The sequence below is a fragment of the Mirounga leonina genome, unplaced genomic scaffold, assembly GCF_011800145.1.
Source record: "Mirounga leonina isolate KUSES-001 unplaced genomic scaffold, KU_Mleo_1.0 Mir_125, whole genome shotgun sequence".
NCBI lineage: Eukaryota > Metazoa > Chordata > Mammalia > Carnivora > Phocidae > Mirounga > Mirounga leonina.
Genome location: NW_023270305.1, coordinates 16,003,318 through 16,015,636, shown reverse-complemented (window position 1 = coordinate 16,015,636; position 12,319 = coordinate 16,003,318). Strand labels below are relative to the sequence as shown.

The 12,319-nt window shown below is 44.8% G+C and overlaps 1 protein-coding gene and 1 long non-coding RNA gene across 4 annotated transcripts in view; one reads left to right on the top strand and one right to left on the bottom strand.

Annotated features, from left to right (window-relative positions):
• Window positions 1–4,454, bottom strand: part of CLIP4 (CAP-Gly domain containing linker protein family member 4) — a 78,825-nt gene extending 74,371 nt beyond the window's left edge. For both annotated transcript variants that reach the window (XM_035000836.1, XM_035000835.1), the window contains exon 1: window positions 4,296–4,454. The gene's annotated coding sequence lies outside the window, so the exon portion shown is untranslated. The remainder of the gene's footprint in view (window positions 1–4,295) is intronic.
• LOC118007730 lies at window positions 4,009–11,450 on the top strand. Of its 2 annotated transcripts, none has more exons than XR_004678470.1 (3): window positions 4,009–4,096; window positions 5,341–5,433; window positions 11,236–11,450. It is a non-coding gene; the product is annotated as an uncharacterized LOC118007730 (long non-coding RNA). The 2 variants fall into 2 exon arrangements; XR_004678469.1 differs by lacking the exon at window positions 4,009–4,096 and adding an exon at window positions 4,537–4,653.
• Window positions 11,451–12,319: the final 869 nt, after the last annotated feature.

Here is a 12,319-nt window from a genome sequence, read left to right as displayed (position 1 = left end):
CCTAGATTCAGGGTGGAAAGATGATTCACTTAACAAGATGTAATAAACGTTGTCATTTCACATGCTAGATACTTCAAGCCCAGAGAAGCTACAATATTACTTGATCAATGTACTGAACATTCTTTGTATTTTGTGTCTTCATTGCATTGTTCCCTAGTCCCATTTCCTTTCCTTTATGAAAAACTCAACATTCTACCTTTTGCCCCATTTAAGAAAACTGCACACCTCTATAAACTGGTCAAGTTTTAGAATCCTTCCTGAAAGCAATCTCTGGATCTAAAGATCTATGACACCTGGGATCTTGATCAAACTTGGTCAAAGTAGAATCAAATTCTCCAAATTTTGATTTATGCAGGAATCCCATCCTACACCATTACCCCAAATCAGCTCTGAGAAAATGCAACTTGTTTTAAAAGTAGTTGGTTTTTTAAGATTTTATTTATTTATTTGACAGAGAGAAACACAGCAAGAGAGGGAACACAAGCAGGGGGAGTGGGAGAGGGAGAAGCAGGCTTCCTGCGGAGCAGGGAGCCCAATGCGCGGCTCGATCCCAGGACCCTGGGATCATGACCCGAGCTGAAGGCAGACGCTTAACGACTGAGCCACCCAGGCACCCCAGAAAATGCAACTTGTAACATGGCTCTAGTATCTAATGATTTTTCAAGGATTCCTGGCCATGCCCTAAAACAGAATGGTGGTGAGTGGAGATGTCCACTAACTTCTTCAAAGTGGTTCAGGGCTGGTAGGCCTCACTAAGGAACCTCACTGAGGTCAAGAGACTCTCTTGGTTTTATTTGGAATATGGTTCAAGGGCGGCATCTTTGAGCTACTCAACTAACAGGACATCTAAGCTGTATCCACACAAGTTGGAATCATGAGGCCCTTCCATTCAATTTCATACTGTAGCATGCCATGAGTCTTTATATTCATTAGACTCCCAGGAAAGTATTATAACCAAAATAAGCATTTAAACCATATCTCTAAGTATCCTTTAAAAATTAAAAATAGGGGCGCCTGGGTGGCCCAGTCGGTTAAGGGTCTGCCTTCGGCTCAGGTCATGATGGAATCAAGCCCCACATCTAGCTCGCTGCTCGGCGGGAAGCCTGCTTCTCCCACTCCCACTCCCCTTGCTTGTGTTCCTGCTCTCACTATCTCTCTGTCAAATAAATAAAATCTTTAAAAAAAATTAAAAACAGAATTACTATATGATCTGGTGATTCCACTACTAGGTATTTAATCAAAGAAAATGAAAACACTAAACCAAAAAAATATATGCACCCTATGTTTACTGCAGCATTATGTACAACAGCCAAGATATGGAAACAACCCAAGGGTCCATCCATAGATGAACGGATGGAGACAATGTGGGTGTGGGGTTTGTGTGAGTGTGTGTGTGTGCGGAATATTACTTAGTCATAAAAAAGACTATCTTGCCATTTGCAACAATATGGATGCACCTAGAGGGTATAATGCTAAGTGAAATAAGTCAGACAGAGAAAGACAAATACCATATGATTTCAATCATATGTGGAATTTAAGAAACAAAACAAAGGAACAAAAAAGGAAGGAAGGAAGGAAAGCAGGGAGGGAGGGAGGGCAGACTCAAATACAGGGAACAAACCAGTGGTTGCTAGAGGGGAGGTAGGTGGGGGGTGAGTGAAAAGGATAAAGAATATTAAGAATACACTTATCATGATGAGCACTGAGTAATATAGCAATTGTTGAGTCATTTTACTGTATACCTAAAACTAATATAACACTATGTGTTAATTATACTTTAATAAAAGATGGTAACAAAAAATTTTCTAATGTAACATCTCCAGTTACCCACTTATTTGTTACATACATGCATCTGTTCAATCACTAAACAAGTATTTACAGTTTTTAATACTTAGTAGGCTCTGGGCCCTACAAAGATTATAAAAGACACCTGCCCTCAAGAATTTCACTTAGTCACTCAACAAACATTTGCTGAGTGTTTCTAAGTCCTAGGCTAGGTAGCAAAGGGAAAGAAAATAGGTATGCCCTTGTCCTCACATAGATTAGAGTCTCATACAAGATTCCTATAAGAAAGCTGTAGGTACTATATAGTTGTAACAAGTGCTGGATTCAAGAGAGCCAGTGGAAGCTTCCTGAAGGACTAAATTTATAGCTGCAGTGTCCAAACAGGTGGCTACTAGCCACATGTGGCTATTTACATTAAATTAAAAAATCAGTTCCTCCATTGCTCTAGCCCCATACAAGTACTCAAAAGCCACACGTGGCCAGTGGCTAACCTGTTGAAACAGTGCAGAAACACTTCCCGCCTTGCAGAAAGTTCTACTGAATATCACTGAAGCAAAACAATGCTGCTCAAACTCCAGATGAGAAAATAATAAACAGCAAGAAACAAATAAAGGTTAACAAACAAAGCAAGCCAATAGCATCACAGTTAATTATACATAATTAACAAGGGAACTAGGCCTAAAAGTAACCAGATATTTGTAGGGGTTCTTTTAAGATTTTATTTATTCATTTGAGACACACAGAGAGAGAGAGAGAGAGAGAGAGAGAGAGAGAAAGCATGAGCAGGGGGAGAAGTAGAGGGAGAGGGAGAAGCAAGCTCCCCGCTGAGCCAGGAGCCCGATGCAGGGCTCGATCCCAGGACCCCAGGACCATGACCTGAGCCAAAGGCAGACACTCAACCATCTGAGCCACCCAGGCGCCCCTATTTGTAGGTTTAAACAATGAGAGTTGAGGGGCATCTGGGTGGCTCAGTCATTGAGCGTCTGCCTTCAGCTCAGGTCATGATCTCAGGGTCCTGGAATCAAACCCCGCATCAGGCTCCCTGCTCCACAGGAAGCCTGCTTCTCCCTCTCCCACTCCCCCTGCTTGTGTTCCCTCTCTCACTGTGTCTGTCTCTGTCAAATAAATAAATAAAATCTTTAAAAAAAATTTAAAAAATAAACAGAGTTGATTCTGTAACATAAAAATCACTAGTACATGTTTCAAAATTAGGGGCGTTATAAACAATAAAAGACACCATATAAATATCACTTTTTTAAAAGGCCCTGCTGGTGGAAACTGTATCTGGTAAATCTGAAATATCTGTAATAAATACGACAAATAATATACCACTTGCTAAATCGTCTATAAAATCGAAATAAAAATATTCATTCCATTTCGAGATCTAATCTTACAGCCCTGGTAGTCCATTATCAAACGAAAGCATTAAAAATGCATATTAATGTTAGCAAAATAAGATAGAACCGGGATGGTTCTGCATAATAAAAACAGAGAAAGCTAGACTTCTGCCATTTTCAATTCCCTGCTTTTCGTCCATCGTTGCTACATGTCCCGCACCGCCTGATCTTCTGCCATTTAGACGACTTACTTTAAATTTTGCAGAAGATTCATAAATGCCAATGTGAAAATGAAGTACAAGTATTTGGGGGATGTTTCCGAAGAGGGCGTTTCCTGGTTGAAATATTTCAAAGGCGCCGATTTTTACTATGATATTGCTATAATACGAACCACAGTCTAGCTGGGAGCATAGAGTAAGTTCCTATCCCAGGAGAACATCATCCTCTGATACGTATCAAAACATTGTCTCAGAGTTTAAATCCAAACTGCCTCTTTAGTCTCTGGGTGAATGCACAACCTGACATCTCAAAGAAAGCTGACATTACAAGCCCATCAATCTAACCTACAAGGATGAGGTCTAGCCCACGTCTCTGTTTAGGGCAGGTCTCGATGCAAGTGCTGCTCCCCCCAACTTCCCTTCCCAATTCCCACGATTTAGAATTAAGGGATCGCAGGACAGCCAAAGACCGGAAGCAAAGTCATCTGGTTTCGCGTCGCATTCCCACTGGCAAAAGGTTTCTTAAACAATTTAAGAAGCCAAGGGAGGCACGAGAGACGTGAGGAGGCCCGCCGCGGGGAAAAGACGGACGGCGGCGCGGCGCACGCAGCACCTCGGCGCGCGGGCGGCACTCCCAGGGCGCCCGGGCGGCCGCGGCGGCAGGGCGGGGGGGCCGCAACCGCACACCGCGCCGCACCTCCTCCGAAAGTTAAAGCGCCCGCCAGGAGCGCAGAGGAGAAACCCACCTCCCCGAAGGTGGGCCGCGCCGCCCCCGCCCCGGCGCCGCCCCAGGGAGGCCTGCGGGAGCCCGCGACACCAGCGCCGCTGGACGCGGCCGCAGGTCTCCCCGCGCCTCCGCGCCGCCCTCTCCGAGCCGCCAACCGCCCCTCGGGCCCCGGCGCCCCCGCCCTGCCGGCCCGGGCCCCCCGCCCCCCGCCGCGCGCTCCCGCCCCACCTGCTCCTCGGGTCCTGTCGGGGCGGCCGGCTGCGAACGCGGAGGCGCGGAGGCAAGGCCGAGAGGCGCGCTCCTCCGTCCGGCGCCCGTCTCCAGGGGCCCGCCGCGCAGCCCCCCGCCGCTCCGCTGCCCGACCTCGGCCGGCCCCTCCCGCCTGCCGCCTCCGCGCGCGCCGAGCCGGGCCCCACGCGGGGTCGGCGCGCGCGCAGTGCAGGCGTCCGGGCCGCGCGCAGGCCTCGGCCCCAGCCCCGCGCACGCGCCGGGGCCCGGGGGAGGGGGCGGGAGCGCGCCCCTGTGCTCGCGCGCCTCCTGCCTGCGCCCCGGCGGCCCCCCAGCCGAGGCAAGGTTGGGCCTCCAGGTCAGCACTGTCTGGGGTTAAGCTTGCGTGGAGGTGGTGCTGCTGTGACATTTCCACCGCAGCTCGAGGGCGGCTCTCGGAGGAACCCCGCGGGTCCCAGGGCAGTGAGCGGGGGAAGCAGCCCTGCGCGCGCTGTATTCCTCCATTAAAGCCCTTAGCTAGCCCCTGGGGCTAGGAGCGCCCCCCTGACTTCACAAGGGCAGCGAGGGCGTCTTACCTGTTTGGGGGCTCCCCTGTGTCTAACCCTGTGCATGGTCCAGAGTAGGTCCATCAGCCAGTTACCTGTTTGCAGGTCTTACCGTAAAAAGCCTAGTCAACAGTATGCCCAGGTTGAATAATTACACGCAAAGGTGTCCGTGTAGACAGTGTAAACAGTACTCATCCCAGAACTTTATTTCCCCTACTGCTTTGCTCATTTCTTACCTTCTTCTCTCTTGGTCCCAGTCCCCATCCCCCAAGAGCCAGAAGGTGGTGAAACTGTGACAACTAACAGACAGAAATACTGACATCCTGGTTCTCCATCATCCAGTGAAGGAAAGGTGTTACTTGACACTTAATGAGTCCCCTTAATGAAGGCACTTAATGAGTCCATTGTTTCCCCATGACTGAGGTTTATAACACTGAATCACTAGTGTTACACCATAACAACTCTCTCTGAGGCCTTTTTGTTCTGGTTTTGCTATACAGATTACTGCAATGTGCTTCTGTGTTCACCACGCGTAGTGCCCAGGAATAGCAGATGGTGAATGAACGAATGTCTATGTCTCTGCACGAGCAGAGGTAAGTGCTGGGGCATACCAGAGCATCTTTTCCTGTTAGAATCATCCATTCCAGGGATTAGAAAAGGCCCCCTTCCAGTTGCTCGAGTCTCCCTTATGACATCCTTTCACCAAATGGCCATAGTTGAATGCCTTCAGTAACCAGGAACTCATGGAACACTACATCAAAAACTAATGACGTAACGTACGGTGATTAACATAACATAATTAAAAAAATGTAAAAAAAAAAATAACCAGGAACTCACTTCCCTTTGAAAACAGCCATTTTATCATAGGTCAACCTTGTTGACAAGGCCTTCCTGCCTTGAGCCAAATCCAGCTCCCTGCATCTCCTCCTTACTGGGTTTCTACCCTGGGGATTTCCAGATCATGTCTCACTCCAATTCAAGGAATCCAGGACAAGCATTCCCCATCCCTTAGGCTGCTCCTTATAAGACATGGTCAAGATCCCACTCACCAGCATGTTAAAGGACTCTTTACGATGCACCCCAGCTTGTCTAGAGCTCATGAACGAACAGTAGTGTCCTGTTGCATGCAGAGAGGATAGAAACCCTCACCTCTTTCTAGGTCCTATGCTTCTATTAGCATAGCTCATGATATCAAAAGAGTTGTTTGCAGCAGTCACATTACATTGTTAAATCGGGTGGAACATACTGTCAACTGAAATCCGTAGAACTTATGTAATATTTAAACACCATGACCATCCCACAGTCCCCGGTTAGCTGCCAGTTTCTTTGTCCCTGCAAGTTCAGCATCTTCATGCACTCTTAGGGATGATAATGTGACACAGAGGCTTCCTCCCTTTGGGGCTTCCACCTCCCTCACCCTGATCTCATCTTACCCTGTTTTCGTCTCACCCCGCCCACCTCTTTAACTGGTTAAAAGAAGAAAGGCAATCTGCCTTCGGTTGGCTTTCAGCAACTGTAAATGAGTCCTATGGTCAGTAAGCCACAAAAACTCAGAAAGATTTGTGTGTAACAGAAGTTTCCAGAGGTATACAATTCACTTTTATTGCTGATTTAAATTATCCCTCTGAGATACCACTATTAGTAGGTGACAGGGTGTGGCTAGCTGAGTTGTTTTTAACTGTAATGAAACTTTCTGTTCAAACCAGCCAGGTTACTGACTTTTTCTGCTACACCCAAATACAAAATGGTTGAGAGGCAATTTCCCAGGATACCAAGCCATTAGGGAGAGACTCTCCTACTCACTTGGTTGCCTTTGTCCAAAAAATTGAGTTTACACCATAAACCATCATCAAGGTAGTTTATGGGGTCATACTTCCTAGAACACCCCATGGGTCATACAAGTATGACCAGGTATTGCCTGTTTAACAAGAGTTGGACTGGGCAGTGATATGGGACCAGAACTTGGAACTTGAACCATCTACTGCGATGAGAAGGTACATGGGGATATGGTCCAGCTGCACCTGCTAAGATGCAATTATGTCTAAGGCACAGCAAGGTTCCTGGACAACGAAGCATAAACCACAGTCCCAGGAGGTGATCAGCACCAGGGTGGAGAAGGGGCATTACTGACTGACTACTATATGGCCCTTACCAATGGGATTTCACTTGCCTTCACTTTACAAATGAAGAAACAGACTCCAGGAGGTTGTGGGACTTGCTCAGTATACCTTGGGGCAGAAAAAGATTCAAACCTAAGTCTATCTGATATAAAGTCCTGTGTTGATCCGCTATTTTGTATTACCTACACAGGGTGCCCTTTTGTGCATTCAGGACTCAGAAATGCTGTGTCAAACAGCATGGATCATTCAGAAATTCAGACAGACAGAAAATCAGCATCAACTACTAGAGATTTACCCCAAAGATACAAATGTAGTGATCTGAAGGGGCACCTGCACCCCAGTGTTTATAGCAGGAACGTCCACAATAGCCAAACTATGGAAAGAGCCCAGATGTCCATCAGCAGATGAATGGATAAAGATGTGGTATATGTATATATACCATTGTGTGTGTGTGTATATACATATATATATATATATATACATAATTGCATCTTAGCAGGTGCACACAATGGAATATTAGCCATCAAAAAAATGAAATCTTGGGCGCCTGGGTGGCTCAGTTGGTTGGGCGACTGCCTTCAGCTCAGGTCATGATCCTGGAGTCCCAGGATCAAGTCCTGCATCAGGCTCCCTGCTCAGCAGGGAGTCTGCTTCTCCCTCTGACTCTCCCCCCTCTCATGTGCTCTCTTTCTCTCATTCTCTCTCTCAAATAAATAAATAAAATCTTAAAAAAAATGAAATCTTGCCATTTGCTACGACATGGATGAAACTAGAGGGTATTATGCTAAGTGAAATAAGTCAATCAGAGAAAGAATTACATGATATCACTCATATGTGGAATTTAAGAAACAAAACAGAGAAGCATAGAGGAAGGGAGGGAAAAATAAAAGAAGACGAAATCCAAGAGGGAGACAAACCAAAAGAGACTCTATTTTTTTAAATTTTTATTTATTTGAGAGAGAAAGAGAGCATGAGCAGGGAGAGGGGCAGAGGGAGAGGGAGGAAGAGAAGCAGACTCCCTGCTGAGCAGGGAGCCCCATGCAGAGCTCAATCCCAGAACCCTGGGATCATGATCTGAGCCGAAGGCAGACACTTAACTGACTGAGCCTCGCAGGTGCCCCCCCAAAAGAGACTCTTAGCCATTGGAAACAAACTGAGGGTTGCTGGAGGGGAGCGGGGTAGGGGGATGGGCATTAAGGAGGGCACATGATGTAATGAACACTGGGTGTTATATACAACTGATGAATCACTGAACTCTACCTCTGAAAGTAATAGTACACTGTATGTTAATTAACTGAATGTAAATTAAGTTTCATTTAACTTAAAAAAATAAAGTCAGCATGAAAAAGGTCTCTCAGCAGCTAACAGGACCCAAACCATGAGAAAAGGATGAAAGACATCGGCAGAAGAAGACCAAGTCACTGCTCTTATGGGGACTGAGATATTGGGCAGGATATCATATCGTTCACAGGGGAAGAACACAAGGACTCAGTTTCCAGAATCTGGTTGTACAGAGCATTAGGACCACAAGAGACATTCAGCTCTCAGAACTGGGATGTCAGATTGTCACTAGCACCAACTATGGGAAGTGGTTAAATGCAAAATATCAGAGCACTGGATAGAGCCCCTAAAATCCTTATATTTGCAGATGATATGATCATCAGCGTAGAAAAGCTAACAAAATCAACAATTAGAAGTAATAAGTAAGTCCAATAAGTTTGCCAAGTACAAGATCAAATGCTAAAAGTAGTTTCTTCTACATCGGCAGTAAGCAACCAGGAAATATAATAGACAATAAGATTCACAATAGCAATAAAACTCTAAAGCGTAATATCCAGGAATTAACCTAACAACTTGCAAGAGCTTTATGGAGAAAATGTCAAAATTCTATTTAAGGACATAAGGGAAGATTGAATAAGTGAAGATATGCCACGGATAGGACGTCTGGACATTGTAAAAATCCATTTAATTTCTAAATTCAATGTTATACCAACCAAAATTCCAGCAGGAACTCAAATCTTAAGAAATTATATAAATTTATAAAATATGTAAGGAAAAATAAAATGTTTAATGGTTAAGTCAGTTTTGAAAAGCAAGAACAAAGAGATGAAAACTGCCTTGCCAAATATTGTTATTACCACAGTGATAAAAAATAGTGTGGTCCTAGTATGGGAACAGATAGAACAGTAAAACAGAATAGAAGACTCAGAAACAGACTGATGAGGCCTCAATATATATAAAGGTGATACCACAAATCAATGAGAAAAATATACATTATTTAGAAGATGTTGTTGGGGAAACTGGCTTAGTTATATGTCTACCATATACAAAGGTGAACTCCAGGTGAATTAAGGACCTACAATTTGAAAGGTAGAAAAGAAAATGTAGGAAAATATCTTTATGAATGTGGGGTAGGGATTTACTTCATAAAACAAGACTGCAAAGACACAAACCTTAAAACAAAAGGCTGGGAGATTTGACTACATCACAATTAAGGCTTTTCTCCAATGGAGAAACCATAGAAAAAGTTGACAGCAGGACGCCTGCCTAGCTCAGTTGGTTAAGTGTCTGCCTTCGCTTGGGTCATGATCCAAGGGTCCTGGGATCAAGTCCCACGTTGGGCTCCCTGGTCCCCCTCTACCTGCCGCTCCCCCTGCTTGTACTCTCTCCCTCTCCCTCTCTCTGACAAATAAATAAATAAAATCTTTAAAAAAAAAAAAGAAAGAAAGAAAAAGATAACAGCAGCTGACAAATTGGGAGAAGATATATGATATGTTCAAAAGCAGCTAGGGATTAATACCTAAAATATGTAAGGAACTTCTGCAAGTCAACAAAAAGAAGTTAGGAAATCCAATATAAAAATGAGAAAAGGACAGAAATAGGCAGTTCACTGAAGGAAGAGCCAGAATGGCAAGCATAGGAGAGATGCTCAAACCCATTAGTGAAAGAATAGAAATGCAAACAATAAGGTACTACGTACACGTATAGTCACCGGTATGCTGGCGTATTAAAAAAACAGCTCTCGGGGGGGGGGGGGGGGGGGGGGGGCGTCCTACTTTTTCAGGTTTGCCAACTTCCATGGTGCAAATACTCTCACCCCTGCTGATTTCATGCTACCAGCATGAGGTCACTGAACAAGGAGTTCAGAAGAAATGTGTTCAATCTGCTCTCATGAGCCAGTTCCAACACACCATTGCTTCATCCATCCACTTAGCAAAAATTAGTCAAATGGTCCGAAATATTGGCAAAGATATGGGGAAATGGAATCCTCATGCACTGTTGATGGCAATTTAAACTGGTAAATACATTCCATAGAGCAATCTGGTGGTATTTAGTGAAAAAAGAATCAGCATGCTTTATGACTCAGCAGTCACCCTCCTAGACATGCCTCTGAGAAACTGTAACCCTTTTTTTTCCCCCAAGATTTATTTATTTTAGAGAGAGAGAGAAAGCTCAAGCAGGGGGAGGGGCAGAGGGAGAGGGAGAAGCAGACTTTCCACTGAGCAATGAGCCCGACACAATGCAGGGCTCAGTCTCAGAACCCTGAGATCATGACCTGAGCTGAAACCAAGAGTGAGACACTTAACCAGCTGAGCCACCCAGGCTCCCCTGTTTGTAACCTTCTTCATGTGGCTTCCAGGAAGCCATTCTCTCATTTACTAGATGATCTCATCCAATCTGTGGCTTTAAATGCCATCTCTATTTTCATGATTCTGAAGTTTCTATCTCTAGCCCTGAACTTCAGACATACATCCAACTGCCTACTCCACATCTAATCTGTAGTGTATTGTAAGCATCTCAAATATAGCATGTTCAGAATAGAACCCTTCCCCGCGACCTTCCCATGTTGGTAAATGACAGCTGGATTCTTCTGTCTGCTAACTGGAATCATCCTTCCTTTCCTTCATAGTTCTGGATTTCCCAAACCAAAGTCCCATTCCCCATTTTTTAAAAAAGCTCATGACATCAATTTTTAAAGATATTTGTTTATTATTTATTTGAGAGAGCATGAGAGAGCACAAGCAGGGGGAGCTGCAGAGGGAGAGGGAGAGGCAGGCTCCCCACAGGACCCCGGGATCATGACCTGAGCCGAAGGCAGACGCTTAACTGACTGAGCCACCCAGACGCCCCTACCCATGACATCATTTTTTGATGAAGAAATTTATCAATATCACTGAAATCCTTACAAATCAATAGTCACCAGAGACCCAGAAACTTCCTAGTGCTGTCACCCCAGGTTGCTTTCCTCTAACCCATCTCCTTTTCTTTCTCAAGGCTTCAGGTGGGGACCTGTCGACTGAAGTGGACCACAAACTGAAGACCCCCACAAGCCTCATTATCTGAATCCATGATTCTCATTCTTGGTTGCCTGCTGGAATCTCCTGAATATCATTCACAAAATATACGCTAGAGACTCCCTCAAATATTCTAACTCAACTGGCCTAATTTAAAGTCATGCTATTCTAAAAGTTTATCATCTCTTTTGTTAGTCTAAGTCCCCAAAAGACACTAACAAATGAAGTTTTCAAACCCAACTCGTTCCTGTGTGGGGAACTGCTTCCCAGGTCCTCCGGTAGGTGCCACTCCCAAACACCATATGACACAACCATTTTTAAAAGTCTTCTTTATGGGCCAACACAAAGGAAGAAGGAACAAAGGGAATGTTTCACAGCATCAGGATTAAAACTGACAGTCCAAGAACTAAATTTTTCACACTGGCTGCTCAAAGTTTTGGCCACCCAGATACTTCCAGAAACATCTCTGGCACACAGTAATGGCATCAAGACAGTTTCCACTAGGATGTTCATTCCAATGTCCCCACCCCCCTTTGAAACATACCTTAACCAAGCCTCTAGATATATCATGCATAGAAAATGTGAAGCATAAAGGAATACCATAAACACCATCGTGAGGATGCAATAAGCCAAATCCAAAATGTGGGAACTTCTAGAGGGCAGATAACCTAATTCCTACAATCAGAAAGTAACTAAAGGAAACTGGTATAGATCAAAAGAGACATAAGAGCTCTATCCACAACCTATAATTGGCAGAGCATTTGAATCTGGATGCAAAGAAATGTAAAAAAATTATTGAGAGTTGAGGGAAATTTAACCTGAATTAGACATTAAATTACACCAAGAAATTTTTGTTGAGATGCCTGGGTGGCTCAGTCGTTGAGTGTCTGCCTTCAGTGCAGGTCATGATCCCAGGGTCCTGGGATCAAGCCCCACATCAGGCTCCCTGCTCTGCAGGAAGCCTGCTTCTCCCTCTCCCACCCTACCCCCCGCTTGTGTTCCCTCTTTCTCTGTGTCTCTCTCTGTCAAATAAATAAGTAAATAATCCTCTTTAAAAAAGGAAT